A 15,857-nucleotide genomic window follows, 5' to 3' on the forward strand; every position below is an offset into this window, starting at 1 on the left:
ATCAGATTTTAAAATATCATAAACTGACAGTGATTAACTACGTACAAGGTGAATCCATAAAATGTTACAATTTTAAAAGAATATGCCTATCCAATTTTCACTGGTGGTGTGTAGCTTTTTTTGTTAAAGAGGAAGCCCTGACAGAGCAGTTATTCTGGGGTGAACCAAAGCTGCCCGGTTATCAAATTAATCAGTGACAAGGTTGGTTACCTCTGAATTTGACAGGTGCTATTAGATGTTTTCATGTTATTGCATCAATTAGAACCTGTCAAATTAAAAGATAACCATTCTTGTCACTGATTAATTTGATAACCAGTCAGGTTTGGTTTACCCCAGAAGAACGGTTCTGGCGGGACTTCCTCTTTAAAGTGACAGTCAATTTACTGGGGCATGCCCAATTTTTCCTGGTAAAATTTCTATAATATTGAGCCATAGCAAATATTTAAGAGATGCTGCTCATACCACGCTTATAAGTATAGGGAAAAGTGGACCAACTAGGACAGACTGTGTAAATAATAATTTGATCTAGACGCTACTATAAGGTAAAAAAAAAAGTGTTGTGTTGCCCTCAACCGTCCTACCCTAAATCCTGAAAAATCAGGGTCACAATTCTTTTTTTTTTTTTTTTTGAATGATGATTTTTACAGATTTGTTCAAAAACTCAATGTTTTTCACTTAAAATTAATATTTTATTGAAAGACTAGTCTTTAATTGATGTCTAACAGCTACCCAGAAGTCAAAATTGACAAATGTCCCCTAATGAAGAAGCATTATTTAATATTTGAGGGTATTTTTAAAAACTGAAGGTTTAAAAAAAAAAAAAAAAAAGAAAGAAAAAAAAAGAAATCCGACCGTCCTACCCAAATTTCCCATTTTCCCACTTGAGGGCAACACAACAATATTTTTTTTTTGGCCTAATGAGGTGCGATAAAAGCCTGCTTTCTACTGACATATCATGTAAACAAAGAGATCCCTTATATTTGTATCATTTTTCTTTGGATTGTAACATTCTGTGAAATACTCGTACATGTATATCTCATCCCGTTTACAATGTAATAATATACTTATATACTTTATATACACTGGTCGTAACATCACCAAAATAGAGGTTTCATGGTAGCTCGTGAACATGACCTAGCTAGCTCTAGGTTATGTGTGCAAAATTGCAAATGGTATGCGTTCTATAAAGTAGACCACAAGGCTTAACGATAAGGGTAATTCCCGCACAGGTGAATGGTTTTCTTGGGTTGGGGAAAACGCCCAAAACTTTGGATTCTCTCACGGGAGCTTTAACTTTAGGACTCACTCAAGAACCGCAAAAACATGGAAATACAAATTCAGTTATTGCTTTCTTTGACTTACTTGCTATGAGATCAATGTATTAAATTAAGAATAAACTGTGAAAAAAATATGGCTCGTGTTATCCGACTCGCCTTAACTTAGCCCTCAATCGGGTCCTATCAATTGAAATTCCGTAATATGATTATAAGGTTCTTCCTATAAAACAAAGGGTAAAAGGTTGTTCAATTAGATGGCACCAAACATATCATTATAGGGCACCTGACTATGTTATCGAGGGCTTAGAGCAAGAACTAGCTATGTCCACAATTACATGTTACTCATTTCGGCAACAAATGGACGGTTAATTCTGCCCTCTATGATATAATGTAAGTGACTTTAGGGGTATGTACATGGTCACTTGCGTCTAACTAACCATGCTAACTGTTTAAGTGACCATGCATATACCCCAAAGTCACTTGCATTTATTATGGAGGGCAGAATTAACCATCCATTTGTTGCCGAAATGAGTAACAGGTAATTGTGGACATAGCTAGTTCTTGCTCTAAGCCCTAATATTAAACAAATAGGACCAATACCAAATTTAGGCCCTATACCGGTATAGCGCTTTAAATAATGCGAATTCCACCTAATAGCGCCGAAAAGGATCAGATTATTCACGTCATGAACATGCTCTTATTGTCCATGACGAGGTTAATGTCTATCTTTTCACCATAATCACAGGACCTTGTCATTGCATTTGAAAATGTTCAGTCTTTCCAGTCTCGTACCTGGCCTTAATCGTTTAATAGCACTCCTGCTTTCTTAACCCGTGGAGTTTCGGCCAGCACTTCTCATTTATAGTGCCGAAAACCTCTATTTTGAGGATGCTGCAATACGTATGGTATGGTCAGTGTATAGAAGACTATAATTAATTGTTTTACTTTAAGACAAATAAGTTAATATTATTGAACGTCAAGGGCGCTGTTCTGTCCTTGGTCCCACTGCGTCACGTTACCGCAGACCAACTACCCTGAAATTTAAAATAATAATAATAATAATAATAATAATAATAATAATAATAATAATAATAATAATAATAATAATAATAATAATAATAATAATAATAATAATAATATGTACATAACTTCAACATATCGGGTACATAGAATTAACAATATAGGCAGAAAACGTACCATATTTTCGGGATTCCCCTTAAAAACATTAATTCTGTATTATACCATATGATACACCATTATAATCTTGTAATAATTATTGTTGAATTCTCAGGCGCAGATAATACGGGGGCCTAATCACAAGAGGAGAGAAACGGCCACAATTTTGAAAGAACTAAACTTTCTTTTGGATGAGAAAGTTGGTGGTGTGTGTCAATCAATAGTGTATAAGTAATCCTCGCTGAGCCCCCCCCCCCCCAAAAAAAACCCAAACCAACTTTCCATTTTGGCCATTTCTCACCAAAATGTATGATTTCTCATTCAAAACTTCGTCAAGTGACAGGAGCTTCTCGGCTTAAATTTCGAAATATTGTAGTGGACTAAAATTATACGCTACAGAGATAAGAAATTCCAAATTTACCAAAAGTTGAGCTAAAGACCTACAATAAAAATTATTTTTGGCAGAACTGGAACACGATTCCCAGATGTTGGTCTTCAGAACTGCTGGAGAGCCTAAAAAGGACCATTGACACCACACATGAGTATTTGTCTCCAAATAAAATGAGATTTGTCTCCAAAATGCTTCTCTTCCTACAGATATCATGGTACAGTAATAAGATTAGGACTTTACCTTGGTCGGGGAATATGGGGTCCTCTCAAAGGTAAAAGGTTATTAAGTGTGTATTTCCGGCACATAACCAAATACCTTCAAAATGCTTCTTTTCCTACAGAATGCATCTGACTGACACATATTTGCCATTATGTCGTATGTATGTATGTTGTCCTCATAGCAGGGGCTATTTTAACGTGCCTCCTGGCCCGTTCGTGCAGTGAGAATAAAAATCCGTGCAGTGAGAATTACAAATCCGTGCATAAATTTGTCTATACTTTTCAAGTTTCAACCCGACCAATGACCAGGAAATTAAGCTCCTTACAAAGTAAGACTGATGGAGATATTATAATTCTCTGCAAAACAAGTTTGTGGCAATCAACCAAACATTCATTTTGAGAAACAATTCAAGCAAGTATCTCCTTACAACACATCTGGCAATGCCCCAATTTCTCCCCAATTTTTCGGCCACTCGTGGGTGAAAACCTCGGGAAGATCAGAGGCGCAATATAGGCGACAAAAATTATACCGGCAAAAATTAACTAGAAATATTATTATTGTATATCATGATTTAGGGGCAAAATAGATTAAATATATTTCAAATTTTCCCGTCTTTACACAAGTTTTATCGTGCTCCGCGCACAATTGTCCCAGTAGAGCAGCTTAGAACGGGCCAAAACGCTGCCCACCCCTAATACACCCACTGGGGCGAGAGCACAGACGAAAGAGCAACAGACCGCGGACTAAGATATTCTCGGATGGTGGTGGTTGGGGGGGGGGGGGACTTATTTTTTGCCCCGAGCAACTATGCAGGGTTTGTGTGTGTGTTTTTGTATTATAATTAACATTTTTAAGCATAATACCGTTTGGTTAACTTGATATCAGTAAACCAGCTGTGTACTTTATCGAGCTGCAGCTAGGTATTAAAAAAAATCTGATAAACATTTTACAGAGATTGTAATTTTATGACGTTGTATACATGTGTGCATATTACTTTTATCGAGCTGTAAATTTTTCAGCATAATACCGTTTGGTTAACTTGATATCAGTAAACCAGCTGTGTACTTTATCGAGCTGCAGCTAGGTATTAAAAAACATTTCTGATAAACATTTTACAGAGATTGTAATTTTATGACATTGTATACACCTGTGTGCATGTTTACTTTTATCGAGCTGTAAATTTTAAGCATAATACCGTTTGGTTAACTTGATATCAGTAATATCCGTATACCTTCCTCGATCGAGTCAGTCAAGTAAAATAAAATTTTGAGATTTTCTCATAAACTGCTCATTCTGTTATGCTAGTTGGATTCCTAGCATCAGTTCCTTTCTAAAATTGTATACTTTTATATATTTCTCATAATTACATTTAGAGATTCAGTAAAAAAATAATATCTTAAGTACTGAGTCGATGAATGTATTCATACTATAATAAGACCGGCACAAAATATTATCGTCTTCCCTAAATTGTAGTGGGTCTCGATTGGGTACACGGATTAGCTCCTTTATTATTTTTAAAAAAACCAGTGGTTTATAGTGCGCTACGCAAAGGCACAACGCCCAGACGTTGATCCGCTGGCCTCAGCACATTTTACATGTTGTTGCTGACCACTACGCCCCCACAGCATTACATACACCATTTAGGGATGCACCATTAGGTTCTCAGGGTGGGGTAGGAAGATTTTGAAAAAGAAAAAAAAACTTCACCCACTACATGAGGAAAAAAAAACTTTCCCCCCCAACACTAAAAAAACCCAAAAAAACTCCCCCACCTAACTGTGTATAAATGCATGAAATTAAACAAGAAATGTCTTTAAAAAGACAACACCATGGATGAAATTCATGTTTCATAATTTTACATGTTGTTGCTGACCACTACGCCCCACAGCATTACATACACCATTTAGGGATGCACCATTAGGTTCTCAGGGTGGGGTAGGAAGATTTTGAAGAAAAAAAAACCTCACCCACTACATGAGGAAAAAAAAACTTTCCACGCCAACACTAAAAAAACCCCAAAAAACTCCCCCACCTAACTGTGTATAAATGCATGAAATTAAACAAGAAATGTCTTTAAAAAGACAACACCATGGATGAAATTCATGTTTCATAATTTTACATTGACAAGTACTTGAAATGCTAGTAATTTTTTGTGTGTAGCACATGCACAACTAACCGGGTTGGAAATGTTGTTATACCACGAATACCACCAATAAGATACTATAAGCTAAATTGAAAAATGTGTGTTAAATAGGTCTACATTTAATTTATACTTAATTTATACTTGTACAAACAAAGGGATCAATGGAAATCACATCCACCGAGTTTCGCATCAATCCAACAATCTATATTCAGACGACTTTGTGATTACGTTTTATGACATGACTTTGAACATTCTGACAATACAACAATATATACTTATTCCACCTCAGGCTCAGATGACCTTTTAACAATTATAATCAAAAAGACTGATTACTCAATCCCAGGGGCTCAATTCAATCTTTATTTTCTGAATGTGTTGATTATAATTGTTACTACTAACTGCCCAGTTGCTCTCCCAAAATGTATAAAACCAAAGCAACTATCTACCCCAATTACTGGTATTTAACACCCCCCACTAGTGTCACTCCCAACATCAATTAGTGATGGTATAAACTAACCCTAGTTAACAGAGCAGGTGCCTGGGCACCTTATACCCAGCTTGGTTCCTGTCTGGTCAGACAATATTGGTCATTATAATTGTTGAATTAGTGGTCACTTGTTGACAGCTTATCAGTAGCCTGGATCAGCAGGGGTGCATTCCCAGCAAACACAAAACGTTTTCGACATCATTCGCAAAAGGTTATAAAAGGTTGTCAGAAAACGTTTAAATGTCGGGTTATATACAGGGTATATTTAGAGTATAAAACGTTTTCATAACCTCAAAAAACATTTTTTGATAATCTACTGCTCAGCAAACAAAAATGTTTTACAGAAAATGTTTAAATGGGTATAAAAACGTTTTAATAACATTCTAAAAACATTCTTGAAAACTTTATACAAAACATTCTAAACAGAATGTTATTTTGGGGTTGAAAAAATATTTTGCGAAAAATGTTTGCTAAAAATATTTTCAATAACGTTTTAAAAACGTTTTCATGACCTTTATATAACCCGACATTTAAATGTTATTAAAAGGTTTTGAAAAAAACATTTTAAGAACATTTCTGTGTTTACTGGCTTCAAATATTTTAACATAATGTTATTTAAGTATTGACGCAATATTTGGCAAAAATATTTGCAAAAATAGTTTACAATAACATTTTATGAAAACATTTAAAAATATTGTTTTAGTGTGTTTTCATACAAAAACGTTTAAAACGTTATCATGACCTTTATATAACCCGACATTTTAATGTTATTAAAACATTTTTACCTAAACCAAAAGCCAAAATATAACTTATTTAAAACGTTTTTTCATAGAGCAATTGTTCAAAATATTTAATGTCAAATGGTTCCTAAAAACCTTATTTGTGAATGGATTTTTATAGTTGAGAAAACAAAATGTATGTTTAATATATCAATTTTTCCATTAACAGCAATTTCCCAAGTTTCCATCCATAAATAATCACAGAGTATCATCTGTTTACAAAATAAGTGTTTATTTTCAGATTTCCAATTAACCATTATCAGTAGGGTGCCAATACTAGTCTCAGCTAATAGTTATAGTTATAAACAGGTATTTTGTCCTGTAGTCCCTGGCAACCCAGTCTCCTAGTGGCTCACTCGCAAACATACACGACAGAAACCGGCAGTGAAGGAGCCTAATGCACGTAAACTTCCTTATAACATGTATAATAAAATCTGATTATGAGTATAATAAAGAAAGTCATGCATATGCAAAATGAAGCAATTACCTATTGCTAACTTGGTAAAATGCATACTCGTAGCCCAATCGTGTACATCATAGCACCCAGTTTTGGGTTGTGGTTTCAAAATGTTGCAATTAAACATTAGTTCTTTCAAATATGAAACGCTAAAACCCAAATCTAGAACAATCATATATTTAGAAAGATATAGCAAACTTTCCATGATAGAGATTGGACCCAAGACAAAGTGCACCCAAATTAAGTGTCAATTCAGAATTATCCCACCATGGTAGAAAAACAAATATTTTCCGTTCAATACGGGCCGGGCATTGCAACATTGTCGTCAGGTCTTGTTGCTTGCCTGCCCAGAATGCAATTCACGCATACCAAGGTATTGGATTGCAAATTTGGCTATTTATTCACATTTACGCTGAAAATGCTCTCGTTTTTTCACAAAGCAGCAGCATAAAGAAGGCGATATTTGATATTATTATGTAATTTTAAAGACAATCCATATCCAAAACCAATAGGGTTATCCCTTTAATAGTTTGGATTATTATTGATATTGCTTTTAACATTTTTATTATTGTTGATATTGATGTTAATATTTTTGATTATTATTGATATTGATGTTAATATTTTTGATTATTATTGATATTGATATTTTTGAGTGGATGACCAGAACGTTGTGGAGAGTGGGAACCTCAAAGTGGACTATACGACCCGCACACACACATGCTTTGATGTCGGCCGCTGAGTCACGTCATCATCGCCGCAATCCACCGTCAGCTGCCGTTCCTTGCCGCAAGCAAATCCGCTGCTAGCCGTCTGACCTCGTTGCTTATTGTCGGGCTCCGTCGAGACATCGTCACTCGCCGCCCAGACAACGTCCGGTTTTGGTCGCTAGTCTCCGTTTCCTGCCGCAGCCATTCGTCCCTTGCCGCCGTGTTGTCGCTGAAGGTCGTTCCCACTCGTCAGCGAATCTTGTTTTTCCTCTTTTTGCCGTCGCTTTGCCGTCAACATTTTGTGATTTTCACGTCCGTCACCTTTCGTTGGTTATCGGCCGTCATAGTGTGACCGGGCCTTAAGACCATGATTGTCCTCTTTGGGCCATTTTAGCATTAAGATTGCAAATTTGTTCCGGTGAAGTAATTATAGTAGTCAATTAGTGAGACCATTTGAAAATTTTCCCTTGCCTCATCTGCCTGGTCAGCCTATATCTCCCATGTTTAAAAGAAGTCTACGTGAGGTCACACATGTATCATCAAAATAAGTGCTTAGAACGCGTGGTTAAAAAACAAATCTCAGAACTCGGGGGGGTGGCTACCACCCCCTCTCTAATGCCCACTGCGACCAATGTAACTGCACTGTCTTGCCAACGTGCAGTGACTTTTTCCGCCTAAAATAGCCCCTGCCTCATAGATTTAGAGTTGAAGTTTATACAGGAGTCAAACAGGGTTGATTACTTACAATAATTTTCAATTCACTATTTGCTGTATAATAAGTACTGTGATCATCATAACAACTCTAAACAAAGGGCTCTACAATCCTGGAAGAAAATGTTGACACACTATGCCTGTCTTTTAGCATGTACCTCTGTCTTCGCTCCCACAATTCAATGCTGGACATCGACAAAGCCATGTTGTCAACAGGTTCGTGAGATTCTCCAACGATACAGGGGTAGTCTATGTTTTGACATGGCACACATTTCAATTGTTTAGAACAAGTGTGCCAACTACTGTTTCCATGATTATCGGTCAAAATAATTTTAAAAAACACCCACAAAATTATTTCAAAATTACAATTGTGGATTTTAGCCTCCGACTTGTACAAACTACAGGTTTAAACTGAAATTGTCATTAATATATACTCAGACAAACTCTCACACGATTTAAAAGATAAAAAACCCTGCTAAACTAGTACTACCCAAGTTGAACATGGTGAATAAAATCAACAAAATGCAGACATTTTTAAAACCACAATCAACTGAAATATCGTGCTTACTAACCCTGTAATTCAAACACAGATATTCGCCAAGATCCTCCGCAAATTTCCGATGCATCCCCAGAACAAGCCATATCGCAATCTGCTTCCGCGGCTTGTCCGTGTTTATCATAAGAAACACCATCGCTTCCACAGAAACATTCCCATTTGTATTCCACACCGGCGTATCGCGATCCTTTAGATTGACATTGCGAAATGCACGAATCGATTGTAAGAGATATCCGGTTGTCGGGTTCTTGGTCGGGTAAAGCTCTGTCCCAAGTATCGATGTAACATCCGAGATACTTTACACTTTCTGGAGATTTAAGGACAAACATTCAAACAAACAAAATTATATTTTTCCGTGCTCAAAATGATCAATCTTCTTGCCTACATTAACACTTTTTAGCACTTTTTATGCAAAGTACATGTACTGCCAGAATTAGTTTAGTAAGTATTTTAACTGCTGTTGTTCTTTGGATTGCTTTGTGTGTGTTTCACTGTATGTAGGGGTATGTGGCGGGGAGGGGGGGGGGGGTCACTCATTAAAAAATTGGAAGGGGTGTGTGGCGCACGAACTTTGGGAATTGTGAATTTTGGGCAAAATATGGGCTTCTAAGATGAATTTTCAAAATTTCGGGTCTAGTAAACTAAAATAAGACCAATTTATAGGCTGTAAAGCTAGGAAATTGGTCCAAATTTGTTCACAATTGAGCTACAATTTTGGCTGACTGGGAGCATGATTCCCATATTCTTCTTTGCCCACATATTACATGGTACAGTAATGATATTTGGACATTGACATTGCCGGGGCCTATGGGATCCTCACAAATTTGAGGATTTCCGGCACATAACCAAATACCTATCTACAAAATGCTTCTTTTCCTACAGACTACATGGTACAGAGATCCGACTGACACGTATGCATTAGCTGGTGTGTATGTTGTCCTCACAGATGTTGAGTTCAAGGTCATTCAGGGGTCAAACAGGGTTGATTACTTAAAATTACACTTTAAATTCACCATTTACTGCATATCAAGCGTTGTGATCATCATGATAATGCCAAGGACTCAGTCCTAGAACGAAATGTTGACACACTAGGCATGTATTTTGGTACATCTCTGCCCCCGCACACCGACATCGCCTGGCTAATAATTACTTGGCACAGCAGAGATACTAAAATAAATACCCGGGATCGATACACGTGAATTTGCTATGCACGAGTTTGATATGAGAAGGTCGATATGTATAATGGCCATGCGTGGCGGTGGATCTACCATGGCGATTTCTGCCATGAAGATATCGGGGCGATGACACTGTGCCCCGCTCCCCGCAATTCAATGTTGGAAATCGACAAAGCAATGTTGCTGTTGTCATCATGTCCGTGAGATCCTCCAATATTGAAAGATGGGGAGCAGGGAATAATGAGATACAGGGGGAGTCTGTGCTTTGCATATATCACATGCATGTTTCACTTGTCTTCCCAATTTTACAGGGAAGTGGATTAAAATAAGTAAAAAACAAACTTATAATTATGTCTTAGTGCTCAAATTGATCAATCTTCTTGACTTTGTTAACACTTTTAGTGTTAATGAAGGCGAGACGATTTACCACTTTTTATGCAAAGTACTAATGTACCAGAATTTGGTTTGTTTATTATTCTAACTGTGTTGTTTTCTAGATTAGTATATTAGTGTGTGTGTGGGGGGGGCACTCGATTTAAAGTGTGTGTGTGGGGTGTGTGGGGGTGGGGTGGGGTGGGGGGGTGTGTGGGGGTGTGCGTGCGGCGAGCGTAATTTCTTCATAATACATTATATGTGGGGCTAGATATAACACAGGTTTTTATGGTTTATTACCATTATCATCTCCTCTTACTTAACAAAATAAAAATATATATTTATTAGAATTATAATTCTACAAGAATTTAACCGGGGTTCGAACCCACAATCTATGGATCTAGGTATAGTCCACGGGGTATACCACTATGCTACGAGTCCTATTGATTACGGAATAAAGTGCATGCATACGATATGTAGGACTAGTATAATTACCAATGAATACGTATATAATTAACCTTAACCCGACCCCTAAATCCTAAACCATGACCCTAACTCTAACCCTAACCCTAAACCCTAAGCCATACTCTAGCGGTTAATGTTATATTGCGGCCTATTATGGTTGCAGAGAGAAATTAAGCGAACTGTGAATTGATTTTGGGGCAAAATACACTAGATGATTTTGAATGAGAAAATGGACATTTTGGTGAGAAACGGCCAGAATGGAAAGAATTTAAATTGTATCAATATTTTTGATGAAAAACTTCGCGGTGTGTGTCAGTCATTATTGTCTTATTAAAACTGGTGAGAATTAGGAATCCCCGCTGAGCTCAAAAGAATGTGAGGAAATTTAAATTCTTTCCATTTTGGCCGTTTCTCATCAAAATGTCTAGTGTATGATCCATACATAATAATACAAAATCGATTTTGATTTCGTACACATGCTCTGTGCTCAGGACATCACGTCGGTTTGCAAGGTAGGGAGCCTAGTTAGCCTACCATTTTTTTCTGAATTTTTGTAATAAATACAAGTCCACACAGGTTCCCAAAGTTTCTATCAGATATTACATGTAAAAGATTAGATTCCCATAAAGACGAAACAGTAATCTTTAGTGGGGACCTATGTAAATTATTATTTTTTCACCATCAATTCAGTGTTAATTTTGACTAAATTCAGTAAATATTTTGGCGTATATAAAATTGAAATAAAGTTCTCTGCTTCCTAAACCACATAAACTGTAGCACGATTGGGTATCACGAATCGTTATATATGATGTACAGTTACTCGTATGATGCTTCAGTTTACACAAACCTATTTCATTGAAAGCCCTCCCACTCGGCTTTTTTTAAAAAGGTAATCAGGCTTCCTCTGCATGTGCAATAAATAAGCATAAATATTTTTCTTATTCAAGCAGCCTTTAAACAATACTTGCTGAATCGCGGCAACTGCTGTAGTTTGGAGTCAATCGATACAAGATACATATTTGGTGCATACGCACCAATATGAACTTCGCGCCAATCGATCCGTGTTCAAAGTAAAAGGGACGTATATTTTATTGCTTAAGGGGGTACTACACCCCTGTCCAATTCTGTGCCTATTTTCACATTTTTCTCAAAAATTATAGCGCAATGGGGACAAGTAAGAGATGTATGTTATAGGGGCAAGGACTACAACTACTGCACTGGAAATTTTATTTCAGCACAGACAACAGTTGTGGAGTTACAGTCAAAAATGAGGGAAAACCAATACTTGATCAATAAATCAATAACTACTTGCTTTGAGTTGCTGAATTTTCAGTACAGTAGTTGTAGTCCTTGCCCCTATAATATACATAATCTTACTTGTCACCAATGTGCTACAATTTTTGAGAAAATGCAAAAATAGGCACAAAATTAGCCAGGGGTGTAGTACCCCCTTAAGCATTGGAGAAATAGGTAACCTTGAAAATAGGGACCCACATTTTATGATTTTTCCTATAACTATAAAACTTTTAATGTACGACCCCAGGTTTTTTTTTACTGTATTCATTATTTGGTTCTCATTCATTTGACACCACCCGGGGGTCTTACTATGTATTGTCTCAAGTTCGGTAGTGACGTCAGCGCGTATGTTTCATCAACCAATGATTCTACAGATATGTGACCACTGACTTTTTGTTTCTTACGGCCAGAAGAAATGTTTGACATATCCCACGACTCTCTAGGCTATTTGGTTAAAAATATAGAGGGTTGAGTGCACAAAGTAGAAAAGAGTTACTGTATCTCATTAACCAATGATCCTACATATATGTGACCGCTGATTTTTTTTGTTGCTTCTTGTGACCAGAGGAAACTTTTGACATATCGCACGACTCTGTAGACTAATCGGTTAGTACAATAAGTGACTATATCACATTAGACAATGATCGTACAGATCCGCGACCGCTGACATTTTTGTTCCCAATGACCATAGGAAAAGTTCGACATACAGTTTATTTAGTGACGGATGAACACAAACCGGCTGGGACCGAGACAAGGCCTCTATACCACCCCGAAACATACTCCATACACCTACCCCAAAATCAAATCAAATCAAATCAAATCAAATCAAATCAAATCAAATCAAATCAAATAATCATTTGAGTGCTTTTATTTTTCCCCTTACCTTCATCACATTTGACTCCAGTGAAGCCATACGCACCAATATGAACTTCGTGCCAATCGATCCGTGTTCAAAGTAAAAGGGACGTATATTTTATTGCTTAAGGGGTACTACACCCCTGTCCAATTCTGTGCCTATTTTCACATTTTTCTCAAAAATTATAGCGCAATGGGGACAAGTAAGAGATGTATGTTATAGGGGCAAGGACTACAACTACTGCACTGGAAATTTTATTTCAGCACAGACAACAGTTGTGGAGTTACAGTCAAAAATGAGGGAAAACCAATACTTGATCAATAAATCAATAACTACTTGCTTTGAGTTGCTGAATTTTCAGTACAGTAGTTGTAGTCCTTGCCCCTATAATATACATAATCTTACTTGTCACCAATGTGCTACAATTTTTGAGAAAAATGCAAAAATAGGCACAAAATTAGCCAGGGGTGTAGTACCCCCTTAAGCATTGGAGAAATAGGTAACCTTGAAAATAGGGACCCACATTTTATGATTTTTCCTATAACTATAAAACTTTTAATGTACGACCCCAGGTTTTTTTTACTGTATGCATTATTTGGTTCTCATTCATTTGACACCACCCGGGGGTCTTACTATGTATTGTCTCAAGTTCGGTAGTGACGTCAGCGCGTATGTTTCATCAACCAATGATTCTACAGATATGTGACCACTTACTTTTTTGTTTCTTATGGCCAGAAGAAATGTTTGACATATCCCACGACTCTCTAGGCTATTTGGTTAAAAATATAGAGGGTTGAGTGCACAAAGTAGAAAAGAGTTACTGTATCTCATTAACCAATGATCCTACATATATGTGACCGCTGATTTTTTTTGTTGCTTCTTGTGACCAGAGGAAACTTTTGACATATCGCACGACTCTGTAGACTAATCGGTTAGTACAATAAGTGACTATATCACATTAGACAATGATCGTACAGATACGCGACTGCTGACATTTTTGTTCCCAATGACCATAGGAAAAGTTCGACATACAGTTTATTTAGTGACGGATGAACACAAACCGGCTGGGACCGAGACAAGGCCTCTATACCACCCCGAAACATACTCCATACACCTACCCCAAAATCAAATCAAATCAAATCAAATCAAATCAAATCAAATCAAATCAAATCAAATAATCATTTGAGTGCTTTTATTTTTCCCCTTACCTTCATCACATTTGACTCCAGTGAAGCCATACGCACCAATATGAACTTCGTGCCAATCGATCCGTGTTCAAAGTAAAAGGGACGTATATTTTATTGCTTAAGGGGGTACTACACCCCTGTCCAATTCTGTGCCTATTTTCACATTTTTCTCAAAAATTATAGCGCAATGGGGACAAGTAAGAGATGTATGTTATAGGGGCAAGGACTACAACTACTGCACTGGAAATTTTATTTCAGCACAGACAACAGTTGTGGAGTTACAGTCAAAAATGAGGGAAAACCAATACTTGATCAATAAATCAATAACTACTTGCTTTGAGTTGCTGAATTTTCAGTACAGTAGTTGTAGTCCTTGCCCCTATAATATACATAATCTTACTTGTCACCAATGTGCTACAATTTTGAGAAAAATGCAAAAATAGGCACAAAATTAGCCAGGGGTGTAGTACCCCCTTAAGCATTGGAGAAATAGGTAACCTTGAAAATAGGGACCCACATTTTATGATTTTTCCTATAACTATAAAACTTTTAATGTACGACCCCAGGTTTTTTTTACTGTATTCATTATTTGGTTCTCATTCATTTGACACCACCCGGGGGTCTTACTATGTATTGTCTCAAGTTCGGTAGTGACGTCAGCGCGTATGTTTCATCAACCAATGATTCTACAGATATGTGACCACTGACTTTTTTGTTTCTTATGGCCAGAAGAAATGTTTGACATATCCCACGACTCTCTAGGCTATTTGGTTAAAAATATAGAGGGTTGAGTGCACAAAGTAGAAAAGAGTTACTGTATCTCATTAACCAATGATCCTACATATATGTGACCGCTGATTTTTTTGTTGCTTCTTGTGACCAGAGGAAACTTTTGACATATCGCACGACTCTGTAGACTAATCGGTTAGTACAATAAGTGACTATATCACATTAGACAATGATCGTACAGATACGCGACCGCTGACATTTTTGTTCCCAATGACCATAGGAAAAGTTCGACATACAGTTTATTTAGTGACGGATGAACACAAACCGGCTGGGACCGAGACAAGGCCTCTATACCACCCCGAAACATACTCCATACACCTACCCCAAAATCAAATCAAATCAAATCAAATCAAATCAAATCAAATCAAATCAAATAATCATTTGAGTGCTTTTATTTTTCCCCTTACCTTCATCACATTTGACTCCAGTGAAGCCAGATGTACATTCACAGGTGTAGGCCTCTGTACCATCCACACAAGTCCCTCCATTTTGACATGGGTCAGAACAAAGAGGATGATCACAGCGTTTGTTGCAATACTTGATGCCTGGAAATTAAGTGTAAAGTATATATATAAGAAGAAAAAATGTAAGGAAAATCTATAACTGTGCATTTAATTTTGAGGAATTAATTTTGCTTGTACCGCCCCATCAGAAGTTTTTGGTGGGTATGTTCCCCCGAAATTTGGAGGTGGTGGGTTTTTGGAGCTGACAGCGTAAAAGCTGGTCTTTTCTAGCTGAACACAAGTAAAAGGGGATCTTTTGGGGCTGCGAACATTCAAAATAATGAAGAGTCTTTCTTTACTTTCTGGTTGAA

General features: G+C 37.0%; 1 long non-coding RNA gene across 1 annotated transcript; it reads right to left on the reverse strand.

The window, feature by feature from the left end:
- Positions 1–641: 641 nt before the first annotated feature.
- Positions 642–15,583, reverse strand: LOC140140087 (uncharacterized). The gene is made up of 3 exons (XR_011857211.1): positions 15,451–15,583; positions 8,920–9,210; positions 642–2,311 (listed from the first exon to the last, which is right to left on the reverse strand). It is a non-coding gene; the product is annotated as an uncharacterized lncRNA (long non-coding RNA).
- Between the last annotated feature and the right edge of the window lie 274 nt (positions 15,584–15,857).

The sequence above is a fragment of the Amphiura filiformis genome, chromosome 18, assembly GCF_039555335.1.
Source record: "Amphiura filiformis chromosome 18, Afil_fr2py, whole genome shotgun sequence".
Taxonomy (NCBI): domain Eukaryota; kingdom Metazoa; phylum Echinodermata; class Ophiuroidea; order Amphilepidida; family Amphiuridae; genus Amphiura; species Amphiura filiformis.